This window comes from Erinaceus europaeus, chromosome 21, assembly GCF_950295315.1.
Source record: "Erinaceus europaeus chromosome 21, mEriEur2.1, whole genome shotgun sequence".
NCBI classification, from domain to species: domain Eukaryota; kingdom Metazoa; phylum Chordata; class Mammalia; order Eulipotyphla; family Erinaceidae; genus Erinaceus; species Erinaceus europaeus.
In genome coordinates this window covers 23,945,961-23,964,233 of record NC_080182.1, presented here as the reverse complement: position 1 = coordinate 23,964,233, position 18,273 = coordinate 23,945,961, and the positions used below count along the sequence as shown (strand labels likewise).

Sequence of the window (18,273 nt, the reverse complement as noted above, 5' to 3'; positions counted from 1 at the left end):
ACAACTAGATCCCTTTCTCTGATTTCTCTCTCCAGAAAGAGAATAGAAATTCAATAATTTTTTAGTTTGTCTGTTTCTTGCAATATGATACTTTACAAGTGTACATTTGAAGCAAAATTAAAAGGGAATTCAAATCCATATTTATTCTAGCTTCTCCAATTATTGAATCCTCCAGACCCTCCTATTTTAGCTGTATTTCAATTATTTTTCAAAACTGTGGAATATTACTATTCTTTATTCTGTCCAGAGCAATAGATGTTGTCAGCAGAAGCATTTCTTGGAAGATTGCACCACCAAACTTGATGACCAACCTCTGTCCTATAAGCTCTGTCATATTACAATATGCTTCTTTTCATAGATTTGTTACAGATCTGTTTAGGGAAAAACTCCTTCACAGGAAGGACATTAGTGACTTCTCCCCCTGTACCCTGCAGGCATCCAGGAATAGAGGCCAGAAGCCAAGATGCCTGCACCCTGCACCAACAGCTCCCTTTCTACCTGACTGGTAAGGCCATCAAGTCTCTCTCTCTCTCTCCCTCTCCCTCTCTCGCTCTCTCTCTCCTCTCTCTCTCCTCTCTCTCTCCTCTCTCTCTCCTCTTTTCTCTCAAATACATGTCAAAAAGAATGTATTTTCCTTTCTCTTCTATCTCTGCTTTATCTCAATAAATGCTTGTCTCCCTGAAACATGGCTGTCTCTCTTGTGATTCTTCCATGTAGATGTCAGTCTAGAACTCTGTTTTACTTGTCCTATTTCCTCCTGCTCTACTGCTACATAATGAATAAATGTTAGCTCAAACTTCCAGAGAATATAAATGAAAAAATTTCAAATATGCTTACTGTCTTCAATATACATTTTTATTTATGTTAAAATTAGTGGGCCTGTTTATTTTATTTTATTTTAATCTGTATTTCTTTGATACAGACAGCCAGAAATTGAGAGGAGTGGGGAGAGAGAGGTGGATATATATATATATATATGGAGAGAGAGAGACCGAGACATGCAGCACTGCTTCACCACTTGTGACGCTTTCCCTTTGCAGGTGGGGACTGGGGGTTGAACCTGGGTCCTTTCACATTGTAGCACGTGCGCTCAACGAGGTGAACCACTGCAGGGCTCTCAGTGGGCCTGTTCACTTTATTTATTTTTTCTCTATGAATGATGAAAGTTCTTACTTGAGTGCTCCAACTTACAATATGAGAAATCTAATTTGGCTTCTGTTCAAACACTGAAGCTAACAATAGGGGGATGAGCACAAAGAAACAGCTCAGGTGCTGTTATGCCACAGAGACAAAAGGTTTTCATGTGTTTCTGACAGTTATTGACATGTTTACAAACAAATAAGTTATATATATTTAAAGTGCCCAACTAGATGAATTTGAACACAATGTAAACACTATAATACCATCACCACAATCAAGGAAGTAGACACAGTCAACTCTGTCTAATATTTCCTTGAATCCCTGTTTTAATTTTTGTTAGAGCTCTAAACATAGTACTACCTTCTTAACAAATTTTGAAATTCACAAGTACTATTCTGTTAACTATAAAAACTATATTTTACAATAGATCTCTAAAACTTACTTAGCTCACATAACTTAAACTTTATACTAATTGAACAGCAAACTTCCTTTCTTTCCATTCCCTAGCCATAGACAACTACTCTTGCATTCTATGCTTTTGAGTTTGACCACTTAGACTCATTATGTAAGTTATATTTTTACCTTCTGTTGAATTTTTGGTTTTTCTTTTAACTTGCCTATTTTTTCTTGCTAATAATCAGGGATCTTGAGTTCCATTATGTACCTTAATTTGTCAGTTTCCTTCAATCTTCTATTGGGTGTGCTCTGAGCTGTCATTGATTCCACTCTGCTTTATCTTTCTCTACTCATTTTTCTATTTACCAGGAGGATAAAAGAAAAAAAATTTGCTTTACTCTCTTCTGTGTTAATGTCCTTTCAAAGAAAAAAATAACAATTCTATGTAGAAAAGGAAACATGTATCCTCTATTAGGACTGAACCCCCCCCAAAAAAACCCCTAATTATTTTAACAAAGGAAAATGAAATTAAATAAATTATAAGTAAAGTGAAAATCCTCTTCACAACGATAAATATTTCCCTTCTATGAATTATAGACAAGTGCTTTTTGTAAAATAGAAGGGTCTTCAGAGGACGCATCATATTTATAATCCTAGTTTTATAATTTTATGACAGGAATGCCAAAATAATTCACATATGTAGTTGATCTACATCAGATGACTATAATTCTTTATAAAGAGGTAACAGCTGGGGTCCTAGGATGGTTCAGGCACTTGATGTTATGGCTAGTGGCAGTGTGAGGGGCAAACAATACTAATGGTCTTCAGCAAGACTGAGCTCATTATAAATTTTGGAAACTTTTTTAAAATCTCTATTATACTTTATTATTACTGACTTTTTAATTCATCATGCCGTAACAGCCTATTTTTCAGGTGCCGCTTTATTTCACATTGATTCTAGTGACTTTTTGTATTTCTCATTGAATCCTGAATGCAGTAGAGTGCAAATTGAGTCATTTCATTTTCTCGCTCAATATAAAATGGTCCAAAACTTCTGACAGTTTAATATTCCCGTTCCATTTCTCAGCAGTTTGTGGACTGCATTCCATTACCTAGATCTGATTATCCCCAAAGTTGGAATTCTCAACGTGTTTCCCCATAATTGCTCTGTGAAGAAACTGTTTTCACTACCAGAACATGTAGCAAATATTAAATGGCATTATAAATAAAATAATTTTTCCATGACTATGTAGATAGAATTTTGGATTTCTTTTTTCTTGAATTGCTAGCTTTTTTTCTTTACTCATCATACTATTAAATGTGTTGATATAATAATGATGCTGACTGGTAAGTGGGTGTAATTCAAGTGAAGCAAACAGAGCTATCAATTAAAGCATCTTTCTTCTTTTTTTTTTTTTTTTAACTGGGACATTGGTAAACAGTTGGTGGGCAGGGTGGCAAAAGTTGATAAAGATCTAGTTAGGCTGAGAGGATAAGCTCAAGTTAAAATTAATGGGTTGCTGTGATGATACAACCCTGAATGCAACATGAGTAGAAATGCTTAGTTAAACCAACCTTAGACACTTTCAGATTCTAAGCCTATGAACCTCCCAAGTCTACTTCAAATCTTGGCAACAGCAGTAGTTAGTTCTTCCCAGGGAAGTAGAGCCCCTCAACATATTGAAAGAGCTGCCTCCACAAGACAGACACTCAGCTTGCTCATTGTTACTATTGCTCTGGTCTTCTGATCATCCTTGTAGCAATTCCCGGTTTTTATTCTTCTTTCCCTTTCACTGCCAATTGAACTGTAGGCTAGTACTGTCATAGGAACTTCCCTCAATAAATTAGACTTCAATTATATGTGATTGGCTTGAATATTAAGTGAAAACTCTCCACCTAGGTGAAAGTTTGCATTTTTAGTATGCAAGCATTACAGACTTCATCTTGCTCTACATATGCATATGTGTGTGTGTATGTGTCTGTACACATATATTATTATTATTTTTTAATTGAGCCCTTCCTTCCCTTATCTCTTCTCACTCTTTTGTTTAGGATCCTGTCACATAACAAAGAGTATTTTTAAAAATTATCTTTATTTATTTATTGGATAGAGATAGCCAGAAATTGAGAGGGAAGGGGTAACAGAAAGGAAGAAAGACAGAAAGTCACCTGCAACAGTGCTTCACCACTCACAAAGTTTTCCCCCTGCAGGTGGGGACCAGGTGCTCAAAACTGGGTTCTTATGCACGCAACCTGGCCCCACAAAGAGTACTGAGTAACAATATAAGAACCTTTTTTTTTTTTCTTTTTGCCCTTTCTATAACTGACTAGGAAAAAATAAACTAGGAGCATGCCATTTGGAAAAATATGGTTTAGGAATTTTATCTGAAACTTATAGACCTTCAAACTCCAGTGGTTAGTGACGGTATTTCAAGTTTTAACAATGAACATGATTACCAAATGAGCCCCTTCCAGAAGCAGAAAAGCCATGAAAATTACTCAGACAGATGGTATGGTTAACTGACCCTATCTCTCCCACTGACCTGATATTTTATAAGCTCTGAAACCCAGTCTGAATTAAGATTTTTTTTTTAAGCCATGAGTTTGCCATCTTCCAGTTGATAAAATTATCAGTAACAGGATGAGATCAGAAACCATATATTACATAGACACACACACACACACACACACAGAGAGAGAGAGAGAGAGAGAGTCTAAATTGTAGAAGAAAAGACAAATGTCTCTTAAGTAATTCTAGCTAGTGTCATGGAATATTAAATCTAGTTCTGTTTTCAAAAGGACATTGTGAAAAAGAAAGCTCATTTTCATTTGAAAAATGAAATTAAGCAAAAAGTGAGAGAGTTCTCATCTTCTTGATAAAAAATATCAAAATAAATGTAAACCTGGAAGTTTATAAGTAATCACTGATTAATAAGGGATCATTGGTTAATCTGAGAATGCTGATGAATAAAGTTATAAATTCTCTAAAATGAAGAATTTTCTATGACCCTTTTATATATAGTGATTTGTCTATAGCAAACCTTAATTTAAAACACGCTTGATAGGGTAGTATTATTTCAACTTATTCACAAGTTTATTCTGCTTGTTTAACTCTTTTTTTCTACTTCCAATATCTTCTTCTAAGCAATGTAGAAATATTTCTATAATTACAGAATTATATTTCCAAATTATAGAATTTAGGAAATGCTATACAACCAGTCTGTAAATAATTTCAAAGATATTTCAACATTTAGAGACCATTTACTTCTGCATTAAAGGCCTATTATGCCCTGTCAAACTGTTTCTTTTTTTTTTTTAGTTCATTTATTCTATTTCATCCATCTCATATTTTCACATGTAAACACAATTTTACCTCTACTAAGCAGTAATTGTCATTTTAATTTAATCCATAATGTCAGTGACCAAAACAACTAATTCAACTTCAGTTTTAACATCAGGAGCTGTTGGGACTATGTGTAAGTTTGATAGAGCTTAGGGAGAACTACCCCCATCCTTGGATGGAGGTCTGAGAAGATACCCTCTTGGTGAGTCTCTCTCAACCGAGATGAGCAAAAGGGGGGAAACTCAGACTTAGTTCTTTCCTTCTTGACTCTCAGGCCCACAGAAAGCCCAATATTTCTCCCCACTAACTGCAGGCCACATGGCCGCCTACTTTAAGATTCACATACTCAAAGTCATCTTCTGATCACAGAAGAACACACCTTATCACACACTCCTAGCAGTGCCCTTTGATGTCCTCAATTTGCATCAAACCTTGCTTATCTTCTCTCTATCTTGCCTTAACTGGTTCAACCCCTCTCCTCCCCTCAAAGTTTGCCTTTGGGTAATTAAAAGCCTGCATCAGGAGACTAATTATCTTGACCTTTATGTATCTGCATCAATTCTTGTCACACCAGCCCCCTACTATACGGGCAAGCCGACATTTAAGAAACCTGTAATTTCTGACTTATTTCAATAATAATTCCCTTTGTTTGGTTTTCTATTTAACTCACATCCACCTGTTAATAAATGAGATCTGAGCACGCGGCAGGTCTCCCCGGTGTCTTTACTCTAGAAAGAACCAGTCCGTTACCTTTCCCCTGGAGATAACCCGCCAGAGACCCCAATAAGGAGCCACTGTCTGCCCTCCTACAACCACTGGATCCTGCTTACCCTGCCAGGAAATCAATGTTGTGTCTCCCTTTCTGTGCCACTAGGCCCTCTTAAACTTTGTATGTCTAAGGACTTGTCAAATTAATTTGCCCTTTTGAATCTTCTTTTCATAATTATTTGTTCATAAACCTAATAAATTAATTTGGAGAATGATAGCATAATTAATTCAAAGAAGTTTCTTTATCCAAATTTTTCAGAATCCTAGTTTGTCTAACTTGATCAAGACTTAACTTGCATTGTTCGGTGATTGCTCTATCCTAAAAGAGTGTTGCCATATTTGACATTTCTTCTTTCACACAGCATAAAATCAATCTTGAAGACATACTGAATTCCTAAAAGTAGACATATGCATACATAAATACATACTGATACATTTATACAAACATACACACACACTATCAGACTTCCAAAAGCCTTTTGAGAAAAACGTCTGCAACATAGATTTCTAAACCATAGGAAAATAACTAGCAAGACCTTGAACTAATAGAAGGCACTCAAAACATCTGTGAACAAGTTTTTATTCTAATAAAATTTTTCTAGAAAGTGCATATTTGCTGATGTATTTATTTATTAGAGACATATAGAAATTAAAAAACAGAGCATGACTCTGGCATATATGATGCTATAGATAAATTCAGAACTTCATGCTTGAAAGTACAATAGTTTATCCATTGTAGCATCTCACAGGTTGCTAAGTACTGAGCTCTAAAGAACAGAATATTGGCACCAGGTGGTGGTGCTCCTGATTGAGTGCACATGTCATAATGCACAAGGACCCAGGACCCAGGTCCCCACCTGTAGGGGGAAAGCCTTGCAAGTGCTTAAGTAGGGCTGCAGGTATCTCTCTGTCTCTCTCCCTCTCTATCTCCCGCTTCCCTCATGATTTCTGGCTGACTCTATCCAATAAATAATAAAGACAATAAAAATTAAGAATGGCATCTAGACTTAGCATTACTAATCAATTCTCATGGCCTAGATAAATATGTCCCTTTACCAAAAGGTACTCATTCAATAATACCGAAAATTATAAATTCCCAATCTAATATCCCAGTAGCTTTTGTTGGTTAATTTTATTGACAATTAGTTATGATTCTGTTTGGAAAATTCACCATAGAACCCATCACCGTTTCTCTCCAGCCAAACGGAGGCTTTAATAGGAGGCGATTTATATAATGATTCTTAAGAAAGGTACTCTACAAAGTAAATAGGTGACCTTGCCCATTTTACAAAGCAGGTGGGAACTATTAAAATTCCACTGACACATGTCTGGGTAAATTAAAATGTGTTTATAAAGAATATTTGAAGTGTTTGTAAGAGACAGGGCAAGGCCCAAGTTTATTACCACTTCAGAGTATAGAGGAAAAGTAATTCATATCTTTAAATTAGCCTTGAGTAATGGTGAAGAGAGACCTAAATGAAAGTAATTATCAGGTGCATAATCTCATTAACTTGAAATAAAAGTGAATTGGATAACTGTAGTTCTGAGAATTAGCTTCCAAAATCTGTTCATAAAGGCACATATATCATCAAACTTTTCTCCTAAATCACCAGTTATAAACTCAGAGGAAATAATTCTGTAATTAGTGATATAAGATTTAAACAACATTGTAAAATATATAGAAAACATATTTTGAACTAAGGGTGGTTGGCACATTTATCAAGAAAACTTTAGGACATTTTTGGGATTCAAAAAAAATAATTTTAATTCAATTAAAATTCACTAACAAACATTTCCACATCATTATTTTCAAGTTTGAAAAAATACTACGTATCTCTCCATATTTTTAAAATCCAAATAATCAAAAATAGATAAGATAAATCTATATCCTTCTTTTAACTTATATAAACAGTCTCCTAATAGAGATTATTTAGGTGCTTTTGTTCTTTTTCTTCTATACGTGATGCCTTAAAAATGTATTCTAGAGAAACAGGCTAGGAGGACGGCCTGAGAAGTCGCTAACAGCGACTGCTCTGATAGCATCGTCGGCAAAGGTAGGATTTTCTGCCTTTAGCAGGCCAGTCAATAAGGGGGGGGGGCACCAAAGAAGTTATTACAGTTTAATTTGGGTTAACAATTAGAGCAAAGGTGACACGGACTAGCGGGGCGCCAGAATTCCCAGGCGGCGCCAGGCAAGGCGAGTGCGCCGGGCATTGTCCTCCGCCCGCCCGGGAAGGCGGCTCCTCCGCCAGTTGCAGAGCGCGGCGGGCAGAGGACCCGGAGAGAGCACTTTAGCTCGGGGGCTGCCTCTTGGGAGTTGCCAGGGTCCACCGCGACCCTGAGGGTGGATCCAAAGACTTCTTGAGTATAGCTCTCATTGGATCAAAGGACTTGGAGCTAGTTTTCATTTTTGAGAAATCCTTTAAAAAAGTCTGGAGGGCGGGGTTTCCCGGAAAATGGCGCCCGGAGAAGCAGAAGCGGCCAGCCTTTGAGCTCCGGACACATCTCGTGTAAACAATAGGATTTTCTGCCTTTAGCAGGCCATCCAATAAGGGGCCATAACGGTCATACCAAGGATGTTTCTATAACTTAATTTGGGTTAAGAATTAGAGTAGGGGGAAAAAATTCTTTTTTCTTCCTTTTAATTTTCAAGCATACATCCTTCCCGCCGCCCGCCCCCCCTCCCCCCATAAGCAGTGCCTGGGACCAGCTACTAGCAGGATACCCCATACCACCAAACAGGGTTTTTTTTTTTTTTTTTTTTTTTTTGTTAATTCACTGATACACATTTGGGAAGTTCCTCGCACTGCTCTTTAATTACAACTCTTCTTCCTATCTTCTCCCTTTTCTCTCTCTTATCTCTCTCAATCTCTCTCTCTTTTTTTTTTTTTTTTTTTTTAATCTTGTCATACACGTCTTTCTTCTTTGACTTTCTGAATTTGTGAATTACTTTGGGGAAGAAATCTGACCCAGAGTGGACTCTCTATGTGTGTATCTCTGCTCTAGTTCCCTTTACACTCTTGTCACCCTTAGAATATACACTGGATAGTAAATTTGCATAACTGTCTATTCTTGCTATCCTCTCTTCCTTTTCTCTTTCTTCACTGGGATTTGGTTACTATTTTTTCACGGACTGGAGAAATTGTTTGGCTAACTGGTAACGATTAAACTCCTTCAATACTTACTTCAGTTGCTACGGTTATTCCGGAGGTTGGTGAGTGCAATTGTCATAAAGGTATTTAGTACAGTGTTACTTGTGCTCAAAACACAACAACTGAGGAACAACAGAACATTAAAAAAAAAAAAAAAGAGAGAAACACATAAATTAAAAAAAAATGGGTAGATTAAAAACAAATAAAACTGCTACCCCAATGAATGAAGACAAGAGCCCAGAAGAAACCACAAATCAGTCAGAAGTAACCATAGATAAGAAAAGTATGCAAGCAATAATAAACTTATTAATCACAGAAATGAAAACAACATTGGAGGAAAGAAATGGCAGTATTAGGGAAACAACAGTTGAGACCCCCAAGGAAAATACTGATTATCTTGAGACAATTAGAGAACTGAAAGCTGAAATAGCTGTAATGAAGAAAGAAGCTGAGGCAAGGGAAAGCAGACTAACAGAAGCAGAAAACAGAATTAGTCAGACAGAGGATGAGTTAGAGAAAACTAAGAAAGAGGTGAAAGAGCTTAAAAAGAGATTGAGAGACACTGAAAACAACAACAGAGACATATGGGATGATCTCAAAAGAAGTAACATTCGTATAATTGGCCTGCCAGAGGAAGAAAGAGAGGAAGGGGAAGCAAACATCCTAGAGGAAATAATACAAGAAAATTTCCCAGACCTGAATAACAGAAAGGATATCAAGGTGCAAGAGGCCCAGAGAGTACCAAACAGAATCAACCCAGACCTGAAAACACCAAGACACATCATAGTCACAATGAGAAGAAGTAAGGATAAAGAAAGGATCCTAAAGGCTGCAAGAGAGAAACAAAAAGTCACATACAGGGGAAAACCCATAAGACTTTCTGCAGATTTTTCAACTCAAACTCTAAAAGCCAGAAGGGAGTGGCAAGATATCTATCGAGCCCTGAATGAAAAAGGGTTTCAACCAAGGATTATATATCCTGCTAGACTTTCATTCAAGCTAGATGGAGGGATCAAAACCTTCTTAGACAAACAACAGTTAAAGGAGGCAACTATCACCAAGCCGGCCCTGAAAGAGGTATTAAAAGACCTCTTATAAACAAGAACATCACTATAATACTTGTAATATATCAGAGCAAACAAATTGTTTTTTAGAACAATGGCACTACAATACATTAAATCCATAATATCAATAAATGTCAATGGCTTAAACTCACCCATCAAAAGGCACAGGGTGGGGGGATGGATCAGAAAACATAACCCAACCATATGCTGCTTGCAAGAATCCCATCTGTCACAACAAGATAAACACAGACTTAAAGTGAAAGGATGGAAAACTATCATACAGGCTAATGGTCCACAAAAAAGGGCAGGAACAGCCATTCTCATCTCAGACACGATAGATTTTAAATTAAATAAAGTAATAAAAGATAGGCAAGGACATTACATAATGATAAGAGGATCAATCAGCCAAGAAGACTTAACAATTATTAACATCTATGCACCCAACGAGGGACCATCTAAATACATTAAACACCTATTGAAAGAATTTCAAAAATACATCAATAGTAATACAATAATAGTGGGAGACTTCAATACCCCACTCTCACACTTAGACAGATCAACAAAGAAGAGAACCAATAAAGATATAAGAGAATTGAATGAAGAGATTGACAGACTAGACCTCTTGGACATTTTCAGACTCCTCCACCCCAAAAAACTGGAATACACCTTCTTTTCAAATCCACACAACACATACTCAAGGATAGACCACATGTTAGGTCACAAAGACAGCATCAATAAATTCAAGAGCATTGAAATCATCCCAAGTATCTTCTCAGACCACAGTGGAGTAAAACTAACTTTTAACAACAAACAGAAAATTATTAAAAGACATAGAATTTGGAAACTAAACAACATGCTCCTTAAGAACCACTGGGTCAGACACTCACTCAAACAGGAAATTCAAATGTTCCTGGAAACTAATGAAAATGAAGACACAACCTATCAAAATATTTGGGACACAGCTAAAGCAGTACTGAGAGGGAAACTTATAGCTATACAATCACATATTAAACACCAAGAAGAAGCCCAAATGAACGAACTTACTACACACCTCAAGGACTTAGAGGAAGAGGAACAAAGGAACCCTAAAGCAACCAGAAGGACAGAAATCACTAAAGTTAGAGCAGAAATAAACAACATCGAAAATAAAAGAACCATACAAAAGATCAATGAAGCCAAATGTTGGTTCTTTGAAAGATTAAACAAAATTGACAAACCCCTAGCCAGACTCACCAAACAAAAAAGAGAGAAGACTCAAATTAATAGAATTGTCAACGATACAGGAGATATCACAACTGACACCACAGAAATCCAGAGAATTCTGCGAAACTTCTATAAAGAACTATATGCCACCAAGCTAGAGAATCTGGAAGAAATGGAACAATTCCTAGAAACCTATGCACTTCCAAAACTGAACCAAGAAGAACTACAAAATCTAAATGCACCAATCACAGACAAAGAAATTGAAACCGTTATTAAGAATCTCCCCAACAACAAAAGTCCTGGACCAGATGGCTTCACAAACGAATTCTACAAAACTTTCAGGAAACAGTTAATACCCATACTTCTTAAGCTATTCCATAAGATTGAAGAAACAGGAATACTCCCTTCCACCTTTTATGAAGCCAACATCACCCTGATACCAAAAGCTGATAGGGACAGAACAAAAAAGGAAAACTACAGACCAATATCTCTGATGAACATAGATGCCAAAATATTAAACAAGATCTTGGCCAACCGGATACAGCAACACATCAAAAAGATTGTTCATCATGACCAAGTGGGATTCATCCCAGGAATGCAAGGCTGGTTCAACATCCGTAAATCAATCAATGTCATTCATCACATCAATAAAAGCAAAGCCAAAAACCACATGATTATCTCAATAGATGCAGAGAAAGCCTTTGACAAAATCCAACACCCATTCATGCTCAAAACTCTACAAAAAATGGGAATAGATGGGAAATTCCTCAAGATAGTGGAGTCTATATATAGCAAACCTACAGCCAACATCATACTCAATGGAGAGAAGCTGAAAGCATTCCCCCTCAGATCAGGGACTAGACAGGGCTGCCCACTGTCACCGTTACTCTTCAACATAGTATTGGAAGTTCTTGCCATAGCAATCAGGCAAGAGAAAGAAATCAAAGGGATACAGATTGGAAGGGAAGAAGTCAAGCTCTCACTATTTGCAGATGATATGATAGTATACATAGAAAGACCTAAAGAATCCAGTAGAAAATTACTGGAAGTTGTTAGGCAATATAGCAAGGTATCAGGCTACAAAATCAATGTACAAAAATCAGTGGCATTTCTTTATGCAAACACTAAATCTGAAGAAGAAGACATCCAGAAATCACTCCCATTCACTGTTTCAGCAAAATCAATCAAATACCTAGGAATAAAGTTGACCAAAGAAGTGAAAGACTTGTATGCTGAAAACTATGAGTCGCTACTCAAGGAGATAGAAACTGATACCAAGAAATGGAAAGATATCCCATGCTCATGGATTGGAAGAATAAATATCATCAAAATGAACATTCTCCCCAGAGCCATATACAAATTTAATGCAATACCCATCAAAGTTCCACCAAGCTTCTTTAAGAGAATAGAACAAACACTACAATCATTTATCTGGAACCTGAAAACACCTAGAATTGCCAAAACCATCTTGAGGAAAAGAAACAGAAATGGAGGCATCACACTCCCAGACCTTAAACTATATTATAAAGCCATCATCATCAAAACAGCATGGTACTGGAACAAAAATAGGCACACAGACCAGTGGAACAGAATTGAAAGCCCAGAAGTAAATCCCAACACCTATGGGCATCTAATCTTTGATAAGGGGGCCCAAAGGATTAAATGGAAGAAGGAGGCTCTCTTCAATAAATGGTGCTGGGAAAACTGGGTTGAAACATGCAGAAGAATGAAATTGAACCACTTTATCTCACCAGAAACAAAAATCAACTCCAAATGGATCAAAGACCTAGATGTCAGACCAGAAACAATCAAATACTTAGAGGAAAACATTGGTAAAACACTTTCCCATCTACACCTCAAGGATATCTTTGATGAATCAAACCCAATTGCAAGGAAGACCAAAGTAGAAACAAACCAATGGGACTACATCAAATTGAAAAGCTTCTGCACATCCAAAGAAACAATTAAACAAACAGAGAGACCCCTCACAGAATGGGAGAAGATCTTCACATGCCAGACATCAGACAAGAAACTAATCACCAAAATATATAAAGAGCTCAGCAAACTTAGCACCAAAAAAGCAAATGACCCCATCCAAAAATGGGCAGAGGAAATGAACAAAACACTCACCACAGAGGAGATCCAAAAGGCTAACAAACATATGAAAAACTGCTCTAGGTCACTGATTGTCAGAGAAATGCAAATTAAGACAACACTAAGATACCACCTCACTCCTGTAAGAATGGCATACATCAAAAAGGACAGCAGCAACAAATGCTGGAGAGGATGTGGGGACAGAGGAACCCTTTTACATTGCTGGTGGGAATGTAAATTGGTACAGCCTCTGTGGAGAGCAGTCTGGAAAACCCTCAGAAGGCTAGACATGGACCTTCCATATGACCCAATAATTCCTCTCCTGGGGTTATACCCCAAGGACTCCATAACACCCAACCAAAAAGAGGTGTGTACTCCTATGTTCATAGCAGCACAATTCATAATAGCTAAAACCTGGAAGCAACCCAGGTGCCCAACAACAGATGAATGGCTGAGAAAGCTGTGGTATATATACACAATGGAATACTATGCAGCTATCAAGAACAATGAACCCACCTTCTCTGACCCATCTTGGACAGAGCTAGAAGGAATTATGTTAAGTGAACTGAGTCAGAAAGTTAAAGATGAGTATGGGATGATCCCACTCATCAACACAAGCTGACTTAGAAGATCTGAAAGGGAAACTAAAAGCAGGACCTGATCAAATTGTAAGTAGGGCACCAAAGAAAAAACCCAGTGGTGAGGGGTAGACATGTAGCTTTCTGGGCCAGTGGGGGGTGGGAATGGGCGGGAGGGATGGGTCACGGTCCTTTGGTGATGGGAATGGTGTTTATGTACACTCCTAGCAAAATGTAGACATATAAATCAGTAGTTAATTAATATGAGAGGGGGAAATCAATTGTATGTCTCAAAGGTTCTCAGGAGACAAACTGAATCTTTTTAATAGATAGGCTACGTATTTGATATGCGGACTCTCTCAAAAGCCTAGACCAAGTAGATTGGAGGCTTCCAATAGCACAGCTATATACAAGATACTGGGTACTGTACAGCAAACCATAACAAAGGGACTTTTCAAAGTTAACCCAATTAACAAATAATGTGATGATAATATTAACTATTGATTGTCTTTTTGAACCCTAAGACAGCAGGAACCTCACATCTTCACTATAGAGCCCCTACTTCCCCCAGTCCTGGCACCCATGGATAGGGCTCACTTTCCCGTATGCTTCTCCCAATCCATACCAAATAATATTGCATCCGCCGATCACAACCTAACCAAAGCAACGATTGCCATCTCAACATGCTTCACCTCAGAGTGTATCCAGAGACTTCACGTGTGGAATGACAACCCTTCAGCTTCATTACTCGGGTGAGACCTTTCCTTTTATAGTACACTCTAATTTCATCTCAGGTAGTTCACTTTCTAACAAAGTCCCATAACCTAGACATACACCAGTTTCTGTGAGAGAGAGCGTATGCGCACACGTATCCATAAACTACTGCAAAATATATACCTGAAAGCAGGATTACACTAGAGTTTGCAGTGAGTACCTCCCCAACACTTCCTCTCCACTATTCCAATCTTGGGATCCATGTTTGCTCAACAAATTGTTTGGCTTTGTATGTTAACTCTCTTTTCAATCACCAGGTTCCAGATGCCACCAGGATGCTGGCTAGGCTTCCCTGGATTGAAGACCCCACCAATGTGTCCTGGAGCTCAGCTTCCCCAGAGACACACCTTACTAGGGAAAGAGAGAGGCAGACTGGGAGTATGGACCGACCAGTCAACGCCCATGTTCAGCGGGGAAGCAATTACAGAAGCCAGACCCTCTACCTTCTGCAACCCTCAACGACCCTGGGTCCATGCTCCCAGAGGGCTAGAGAATGGGAAGGCTATCATGGGAGAGGGTGGGTTATGGGGATTGGGTGGTGGGAATTGTGTGGAGTTGTACCCCTCCTACCTTATGCTTTTGTTCACTAATCCTTTCTTAAATTAAAAATTTAAATTAAAAAAAAAAAAAAAAAAAAAAAAAAAATGTATTCTAGAAAATTCTGTTCTGTATTCAGGTGATTTTTTTGCATGAATTTATCTATTTATCTACCCATCCCTCTATCCATCTGTCCACCATCTATGTATCTACCAATCTATCATCTATCATTATCCAATTTTATTTTTTTGCTACCAGGGTTATTGCCTGCACGGCCTCACTGTCTCTTGGGACTTTTCTGCCTCCATTTTCTTTCTTTTTTGATAAAGAGAAATAGGTAATGGGGTGGGGGAGAAAGAGAGACATGGGCAGCACTGCATCATCACTTGTGAAGCTTCCCCTCTCTTTTACTCTCTTTTTTCCCTTGTATATGACACTCTGTCTCATATGAAATAAATAAGACAAACAATTAAATTAAAAGAACTTCTATATAGATATGATAAGCCTCCCAAGAAGACATGGAGTTACTTGTCCACTGTTATGAATTTCTTTGATGAATAGAATATAATAGAAGTGACTCTGTTATCTGAGTTTCCACGTTCTCTTTTTGTATTCTACCAGATTATCAACAATGGAAAGACATTTCAGTGCCCTTCACACAAAATATGAGGAGGAGAGAGCCCCAGCCAATGAACAAACTCAAGGTCAATGTAATGTAAATAAGTTCTAACTGAATGTGGTTATAAGAAATAACCTAGAGGGTATGGGACAGAGCATAATGGTTATGCAAATAGACTCTCATGTCTGAGACTTCAAAGTATCATGTTCAATCCCCTGCACCACCATAAAACAGAGCTGAGCAGTTCTCTGGTTTATGGTGAATCCATAAATTAGGGAAAAATATATACCTCAAAGTAAAAGTACACAATAATTTGCAGTGACTCAGTAAGTGCAGCAAGCATGTAGAAAGACCCAAAAAAAGACACCATAAAGTGCTTAATCAAATAGTTTCCACTTAGATCAAGATACCTTCCTCACCTACTTCCTATTTCACTTCCCTCAATCACTCCAAGGATAACCTTGCCAGATAAAATAAGGACTACAGGAGGCCGGAAGGTAACGCAGCTGGTTCACACATGGCACAAAGGGCAGGGATCCCGGTTCTAGACCCCGGCTCCCCTCCTGAAGAGGGATCACTTCACAAGCGGTGAAGCAGGTCTGCAGGTATCTATCTTTCTCTCCCTCTCTCTGTCTTCCTCTCCTCTCTCAATTTCTCTCTGTCCTATCCAACGACAGCAATAACAATAATAACAACAACGATAAACAACAAGGGAAACAAAATGGAAAAAAAAATGGCCTCCAGGAGCAGTGGATTCTTAATGCAGGCACCAAGCCCCAGAAATAATCCTGGAGGCAATAAACAAACAAGGTCTACAAAGCTGGATAAGGGAAAGAGACTGGAATATTTTAATAATAGCTCTTTTGGTCACTACCCTGCCACCCCATCATCCGGGACCCTAGTCAAGGAACCTGGGATTCCCACATAGAAATGATGGGCCTGGACTTCTAGCGGACCTCTCTCTCCACCATTACTAGTCATCTCCATCAAGAATAGCATTGTAGACCCTTTTGTGGGCCTCTATCAGGACCTTGCCCTCAATGTGGATCAACAATGGTATGGACTGCCCCACTCTCTGAAGGGAGACTGGGTCAACATATTCTGCCTCTAGAAGTAGACTGGTCCTAAATTGGATGCATTCTAGAATAGTCCTAGCTTAAAACCACTGAATTCAAGCTCCGACCTACAGGGATGCAGAGGTTACACAGGCTCCTGTGCTGAATATGGGGCCCAGATCAGATTGATGGGGCCTACAGTTAATGGTATTTATATACTTTTCCCATATTTGGGAACTACTATCTTCTCTGATCCAGCTTTCTAGTTCTGTCTCCAACTATGACACCATCTCCCCAGACAATACCTTCAGCCTACCTGCATGTTAGCTGTCAGACTCAGGCAAAAATTAATAAAGTTATAGGCCCCTTGGAATATATCTAAAATAGATTTCTTAGATACTTCAAACATGAAGACCCCAATTCTCATCTGCTCTACCTTTACCTTTAGGTTCCTGATTATTAAACAATTTGTTCTGCTTTATATCTTAATGCTTTTCAGCCACCAAGTTACAGATGCTACCACAACGCCAACCTGTCTCCTTGAGCAGAGGACCTCACCAGTGTATCCTGGAAACCACCTTTTGCATCTTATAATGATCCTGGGTCCATACTCCCAAAGGGATAAAAATAAGAAAGCTTCCAATGGAGAGGATGGGATGCAGAGCTCTGGTGGTTGAAATTTTGTGTAATTGTACCCCTCTTACCCTATGGTCTTGTTGATTATTAAGTCAACAAAAAAGAAAGAAGAGAAGAAAGGAAGAAAGAAAGAAAGAAAGGGAAAAAGAAAGAGTCTAGAAGAAAAAAAGAAAGAATCTAGAAACTGAAATCTTGGTTTACAAATATAGAACCAAGATTTATTGCATTTTTAAAATCATCATATTTAATAATTTTATACAACAGATTATTGAAACAAATCACATTCATATTTGTAGCTACTATATAGTATGTCAGTGTTTCTCAAAGTCCAAAATTTTGTATATACTCTGTGTAACTGCTGTACCTGTTTACCTTCGTATTATCAATTTCTGGCATAACATTTGTTATGTTTGTGAACATTTGTTCATTCTGCTTGCGCTAGTGTATACTGTGTTGCCTCATTTTATAGATTGTTTTTACCTATTCTTTATATCATTTTTCCTTTGTTTCTCACCTAAATAACGCCTATCCATTTAAGATTTCTCTGAAATGCTATATTTTCCAAGTATAAAACTTAATGTCTACCTTAGACTCTCATTCCAGGACCTTAATATTAACGACATACTTGTAGATTCCACCCCATGGGCAATGGAAACAACAACAAAAAAAGAATAAATGGGACTGTGTCAAATTAAAAAACTTAATACATATCAAAAGAAAATTCCATAAGGATTAACAGGAAACCCAGCTAATGGGAAAAGATATGTGCACACCATACTTCAGATAAGTGGCTGATAATCAAACGTCTATAAAGAACTCGCATAGCTCAACAAAAAGAAAAAGAACAACCCAGCAAAAAAAAAAAAAAAAAAGTAGGGAGAAGCTATGAACACAGTTCTCTAAAGACATATGTG

At 37.8% G+C, this 18,273-nt stretch overlaps 1 long non-coding RNA gene across 3 annotated transcripts; it reads left to right on the top strand.

Annotated features, from left to right (window-relative positions):
- Window positions 1-362: 362 nt before the first annotated feature.
- LOC132535248 (uncharacterized) lies at window positions 363-17,471 on the top strand. 3 transcript variants are annotated; one of them, XR_009547017.1, is made up of 2 exons: window positions 363-505; window positions 17,223-17,471. It is a non-coding gene; the product is annotated as an uncharacterized LOC132535248 (long non-coding RNA). The 3 variants fall into 3 exon arrangements; XR_009547019.1 differs by lacking the exon at window positions 363-505 and adding an exon at window positions 15,671-15,753; XR_009547018.1 differs by lacking the exon at window positions 363-505 and adding an exon at window positions 16,552-16,724.
- The last annotated feature ends 802 nt before the right edge of the window (window positions 17,472-18,273 follow it).